Here is a 6783-nt window from a genome sequence, read left to right on the forward strand (position 1 = left end):
CAGTCGCCGTCGAGGCCGGAGCGCCCAGACTAATATTAGCTGCACCTGTTGAGCGATCGGCACGTGCCAGGCCCTCTGCACATGTTCTGACGTCATTCCCCACGAGCCCTCCCCTGCTCCCTGAGCTGGACTCATCATCCCCTGTTGACAACCCAGGGATGGACGCTCTGTGCCTGCCCAGGGTCCTGGAGCCGGAACAGGGCTCACGGCCGTGTCGGTCGGGCTTGGAGGATGGCAAAGACCAGAGGTACTCAGCTGACCTGGAGTAAGGGGGGGCTGAGTGGAAAGGAGGGGACCTGGGGGAGGCCCCTCCCCTGGGCTGCGGGCCGGGCAGGCCTGTGGCATGTGTGGGGGGGATGGCGGTGAGAGCCCTCCCGGTGCCCGTCGCCAGCATCCACAATAGCTGCAGTTCGGCATCGCCCCCGGTGGGCCTCCTTCCTTATCTCTCTGCTTCTCTCTTTCCCTTCCAGGGCAACTCCGGGGTTCCGTTCTTCTTCTCCCCATATCCGCCCTGGACCCCAGCCCTGGTCCTCATGGATGCAGCTGCTATACCATTACGTCCTCTGGGATTCTCTCCGGATCTCCTTTCTGGCTCTCCTCTGCCCCCTTTTGCTTCCTGCTTCCCGACTCAAGGTCTCAGCCTGGGGCCTCTCTCAGCCCCTGCCAGGCCCCCTGCCCGGCCCCCGGCCCCCATCTGCCTTTGTTCCTGCGGCCTGATGGTCAGACCCCCCCCCAACCGCCCCTCGTCTTTTCAGCTGCGGACCAGGGGCACTCTCTCTTCAACCTGGAATCCTCAAACTCGGCCTCGAGGCCCTGTTGCACTATTAAAATTATCGGAGACTTGAAAGAGCTTCTGTTTATGTGGTTGTAGCTACGGATATTTACTGTATTAGAAATTAAAGCTGAGAAATCGTAAAATACTTATTCCCAGAGAGCAAGACCAAACCACTGCATATTAGCATCATACATTTTCATGAAAAATAGCTATTTTCTAAAACGAAAGGAACATCCCTTTACGTTTTTGCAGATCGCTTTAATGACTCACCTCAGAGAAGACAGCTGGGTTCTCATGTCTGCTTTTGGATTTAATTTGTCGATGCCTCTGGAAAACCTCTCTGTGCATTTGTTTACGAAAGAAAGAGAGTACACAAGGCAAACAATGCCTTCTCACTTTGCAGGGCTTCTGGAAGAACCGGTGTCCTAGACTGTCCCTGATGTGGCCCTTGTGGGGACTCCTCTCGGCTGGCTCCTCCTCGACCTGACAGATGCCGGAGGATCCCGGCAGCCGGCCGAGGGCAGGACACGGGATCTAAGAGTGCGGTGATTCTTGCAGATGGAGCTGGATCCGTGGGACCTGGGAGAACCAGTGGGGCTTCTAGTAGCTTCCTGAGGACACAGGAGGTGAACGGAGCCATGACAGATGGGCATATTTAGAGAGGCGGAGGGGAGAGGGAGAGTCTTCCAGGCCGTGGGAAAAGACCGGGCACATCTTCAAAGAGGGAGGGCGAGGCACGGGGCCAAAGCCAGCTGAGACCTTTAGGGCCCCAAGCACTCTAAAGATCACGGTGCTGTCTCCCACCCTGCATAGTAACTCCAAATACAGTTTATTTTCCATAGCGACGCTAAGCTTCCTGTGTGTTAAAAGTTGAAATAGCCTCCTTCTAGTGTCTGGATTGCAAAACTGTGGGGAAGGGCACAGAAGCAGAGCTCGTGTCATTTTTCTGGTGCCGTGTTGTGTCCGTGCTTGCAGTGTGAGCTCGCTCTGCCTCTTGGGTCATGCATGGACCTTTGGGGTGAGTGGCGAGAGGGGTGGGTGGGGATGGGGCCCCGAGAAGGACCTGCCAGTGCTCCTAGAGCACCATGGGATTCAGGGTACCTACCCCCGGAGGGGGTAGTCTGGCCTGGAATCGCCATCCCGGGGACAGTTGTAGAAGCTTTGGCCCAGCCTGAAGTGCCCAAAACTCTGGGGCTGTATGGGAACAGCTTCTCCCATGGCATTGGTTTTTTTTCTACTTCCCTCTGGGGTAGCAGACCTCAGAGGATGCTGGTGAGGGGTCCTGGGTGGGGACGGCCCCCACCCCAGCAGAGAGCTAGAGGCCACAGGGGCAGAGGTCTCGGGGCTGTGTGATGGCTTACGGACCCCTGACTGTCTGCACCGCAGCTCGGCCACCTCCTCGGTGACTTAGTTTCCCCGTCCGTAAGGCGGGGATCAGCAGGGCCAGCTCGTTGTGCCGTCTGGGGTGAAGGCACAATGAGGGATAAAACATCTGGTACAAAGATCGGACCAGCTCCACGAGGCACAAGCTTCATTGCTCTTTTGTTTGGTGCCGTGGCTCAGATCCGGTTTACAGGAATTGCTCAACAGATATCTGTTGAACCAAAGAATTAATAAGTGAACACATTGGTGGCTCAGGTACGACCAGTTCTCTCCCGAGACCAGGCCAAGTCCAACCACCTCAGGCAGAGAAACTCAGACCCAGAGAGGGAAAGTGACTTAGTTAAGGCCATGCAGCAAGTTAGTGCTGGGGCTGAGTCCTGAACCCTGGCTCTGCGGCCAGCAGCCACGGGACCCCCAGGGAGGGGGGTGTCTGAGGTGTATATGTGCATGCGTGTGCATGTGTGTATGTCTGGGAAGCCGGGAGGCCGGAGTCCCTTCTTGATGGGGCTCCTCCCTCCTGCTGGAAGGCCTGTCGTGGGTGGCTAGCCTGTGTGGCCCCTGCACACCTCACCTATTTATTGGGATTTCTGTGCAGGCTGACGCTCTACAGGGTGGTGTGATCTTCTGGACCTAAGGAAGCCATTGCAGCTTGTAAGAGAGCCCAGACTGACCGCTCCGAGCAGGGTGTGTGTGTGTGGGGGGGGGTTTGGGGGGGAGACTGGAAGAGGTGGAAGATGGGGGGTGGTCCTGTCTCCCTGGGCATCCCAGGGCCGGGAGGGGCCCTTTCCTTCCCCTGCCTGCTGAAGCGCCCCAGGCCAGGTGACCCCATCTGGCCCACGGGCCTGTTTTCTGATGGGTGTTGTTGGTCAGCTGTTCTGCTTTACTCCAGAGCTTCTCAAAGTGTGGCCTGTGGAGCAGCAGCAGCAACAGCAATCCGGAGCCGGTTAGCAACGCAGACTCCGGGCTCCGCCACGCACCTGCAGTGGCAATCTCTGTTGGTGGCTCCTAGGACTCTGCATTTTACAAGACGTCCCCCGAGGCTTATAAATTTTAGAAATCACTGCTTACACAGTTTCTCAACAAAAATGCGACATCCAGTAGAGCTAGCGTTAGAAGGCGGCGGGCGTCTCCCGGCTAGACTTAGTAACCAGTTTATTTATGGGTCCTTTTATTGAGGTATAATTGACACACAGCATTCTATTACTTTCAGGTCTACGACATAATGATTCAATATTTGTATATATTACGAAATGACCGCCACGGTAAGCTTAGGTACCATCTGCCACCATCCACAATCACAGATTTTTTTTTGTCTTTTTTTTTCTTTTTTTGTGTGTGATGACAACTTTTAAGATCTACTCTCTTAAGCAACTTTCACACACCAAGACAGCGTTATTAACTGTAGTCACCATGCTGTCCGTTACATCCCTAGGGCTGACTTCCTTTACAGCCGGGAGTTTGTGCCTTTTGATCCCCTTCCCCCTTTTTTGCTCTCTTCCCCACCACATGGGCAATCATTGGTCTGTTCTCTGTATCTCTGAGCTTGGTTTTGGTTTGATTGTTGGTTTTGTTTTTTAGGTGCCATATAGAAGTGAGATCGTGTGTCATTTGCCTTGTCTGATTTATTTCCTTTAGCATAACACCCTCCAGGTCCATGCATGTTGTTGCAAATGGGCAAGATCTCATTCTTTCTTATAGCTGAGTAATATTCCATCATATATTATATATTATATGCCTATTCCCTTATATATTATGTACATTATTTATGTACCACACCACCTTTATCCATCCATCCACTGACGGACACTGAGGTCATCTCCGTATCTCAGCTACTGTGAATGATGCTGCAATGAACATGGGGGTGCATTGAGGTTCCTGGGGCAAACATCTCTTCAAATTAGTGTTTTTGCTTAGATACTTGTTTAAACTGTCTGTTCAGTTGTCCATCCATCCATCCATCCATCCATCCATCCATCCATCCAAACTTCCATCGTCCCATTCTTCTCTCAGTCAATGTCCAGTTGCACTAGCAGAAATGAGAAAGCTTGCTGCCCACCCCCAGCCCTGTCTAGCTGACCATGAGGTCTTGTAGCCGAAGAGATGGCCTTCTGGCCCCTTGGTTCTCTCGGCCGGCATACGACTGGTTCTGCAGGACAGTCACTTGCTTCAGTCTGAGAGTGTCTCTGGCCTAATGCAAAGTGTCCAAGAGGGAAGAGGGAGACAGCAACATTTATTTGACCTCTATGGTGTGCCGTGTGTTTTCATCTGTGCTGTGGCAGTTCACTCCACCTGCCATGCCCAGCCTCCCTCCATTGGGTAGGAGTATTCTCATTTCACAGATGAGAAATTGAAGCTCAAAGAGGTAGAGGGACTTGAGCAAGCTCACAGAACCTGAAAATGGTAGGGTCAGAATTTTAACCCAGTTCCTCCGGCCCCCAGAGGCTGTGTCCTTTCTTCCATTCTATGGCACTTTTCTCCTTGGTAGACCTGAGGATGGGTAGCTGGCAGTTGAAGGACCTGCTTCTAAGCACCTGTATTGTTAGGAGGTTAGCATGCTGTCTGCAGGGTAGTGAGGCTTCTGTCACCGGCGCTGTATGAGTGGAGACTGGGAAATCCTGTGGCCATGGTGGTGGTCCTGTGTGTGTGTGTGTGTGTGTGTGTGTGTGTGTGCAAGGCAGTACTGAGACCAGGTGACTTTGAGGGCCTTCTTCCTTCCTAGGTGGGCCTGCTCAGGCCTGCTCCGGGGTCAGTGCCCTCGCGGATGGAGGCTCTGCAGCCAGCTGCTCATTATCTGTGGCTCCTCTGAGGGTACCTTGCCAGCTCCCAAACAGGAAACATGTCCAGAAAGCTGTAATTAGAGCCAGGAGCCACAGGCCCAAGAGGTGCCTGCTGCAGCTTCAAGTGCAGACATGCTGCTTTGGTTAAGTCCCCAGGAGAGAACCCAGTGAGTCAGGCCCTTAGATCCTCTCCGTGCATGTGGCACCCCCGCCCTACCCCATTCTCCCTGGAAGGAAACCAGCATTCGCTAGGAGCCTACTGGATGTCTGCGTTTCCCATATGTTCTTTCTTCCATTCCTCCTCAGAACCCTGGAAAGGAGGAAGCATCCGCTGTTGTGCAGGAGAGGAGCCCAGAGGCCCTGAAATGTCGCATGACTCACTCAAGGTCATCCTGCCAAAGCAGAGGTGAGCTCGAAGTCCTGCCTTTGTGAGCGCCTGGTCTAACCATGTGATCATTCCAGGGAAAGGCTGAGTCACAGGCAGGGGGCAAGGGGCCGGTGGGGCAGGTAGAGGAGGCTTGTGTGGCCCTGGCTGAGTCCTGGGTCTGCTGGACTGACCCTGACTTCCTTCAGCCTCTGCGGATCTGTCATGGTGGGATGCATCCTTGCTGGGTTCTCCTACCAGGCTGCTGGGCCACCATGATGAATGTGGTGGTTTCAAAGACACGGCCACAAATTCTTTCACACTCTTCCTTATTGAGAAATGGGGTCTATGTCCCCACTTCTTTAATCTGGGCAGGTTTGTGACCACTTCACCCCACGGAGAAGGTCAGAAGTGATGCTAAGTCAGTAAAGACCATGTGACTTCCATTTTGGTGCCTGGAACACTCTCTCTTGGAGCCCCGAGCCACATGTGAGAGCTGAGAAGAACCACTAGCTGAGGCTGCCATGTTGTGAGGAAGCCCAAGCCACACGGAGATGTCATGTCTGGGCACCAGTCCCCCCTGAGCCCAGCCATCTGACCGGCCAGCCATTGGAGGTTTCCCAGCAGAGGCCCCAGATGCTGTGGAGCAGGAACAAGTCATCCCTGTTATGCTCTGTCCGAACCCCCGGGCCACAGAAACTGGGGACAGAGTTTGTGCGGCTAAGTCGTCAGGTGATCTGCAGTAGACAGGGGCCCAGCCGCGCCAGCCCGGACACGCCATGCAGTCATCTCAGGGGTCCCCCACTGAGCGTCTTTTACCCCTTGACCCCCGGGCAGCTGGCTCCACTCTCAGTGCAAAGCATGGCTCCAAGGGAAGGTACGAGACCGGGGAGCCCTGCCTCTCTCGGGAGTGCTATCTCCTCAGCTTCCTCTGCCCACTCCCTTCCCAGAGATGAGCTCCTCAACACCGTGTCTGCCTCAGGGCCTCTTGTACATGATCCCCGCCCCACCTCTTCCTAGCTCTGAGGTCTTGGGCAAGTTACCTAACTCGGTGTTTTCAGTCTGGAAGACAGGGTTGATAAATACCTGTGCCGGAGGGTTACTGTCAGAGCCGTGCCTCGCACTCCGAGGTCCATTACCGTGATCTGGGGACCCACCCTCTTCCTGGCCCCCTGTGCCATGCTCACACACACAGGATTCTAGAGTTTACAGGTGCTCCAGCCCCCGTCCCATAGCCCCACAGGGCGGGTCCACATTACTGAGCCCATGAGAGAGCCACAGCTCCAAGTCGCATGGCCTGAGACATGAGCTCTTTCTCCTACTCTGGTTGAGCCTCTTCTAGAATTTTCCTCTGCGCTCCCTCCCTAGTGCTCCCGGCCAGCTTACATAGTCTCCTCCCTACCTCTGCTCTTTCCTGCCTCTGGACTTCTGGAGTCGCAGCCTGTATGACTTTGGATAAGTCCCTTCCCCTCACTGGACCCCAG

The 6783-nt window shown here is 54.5% G+C and overlaps 1 long non-coding RNA gene across 1 annotated transcript; it reads left to right on the plus strand.

The window, feature by feature from the left end:
* Positions 1-2818: 2818 nt before the first annotated feature.
* LOC129509759 (uncharacterized) lies at positions 2819-6500 on the plus strand. The gene is made up of 3 exons (XR_008664391.1): positions 2819-2842; positions 5242-5341; positions 5675-6500. It is a non-coding gene; the product is annotated as an uncharacterized LOC129509759 (long non-coding RNA).
* The last annotated feature ends 283 nt before the right edge of the window (positions 6501-6783 follow it).

The sequence above is a fragment of the Nyctereutes procyonoides genome, unplaced genomic scaffold, assembly GCF_905146905.1.
Source record: "Nyctereutes procyonoides isolate TBG_1078 unplaced genomic scaffold, NYPRO_anot_genome, whole genome shotgun sequence".
NCBI lineage: Eukaryota > Metazoa > Chordata > Mammalia > Carnivora > Canidae > Nyctereutes > Nyctereutes procyonoides.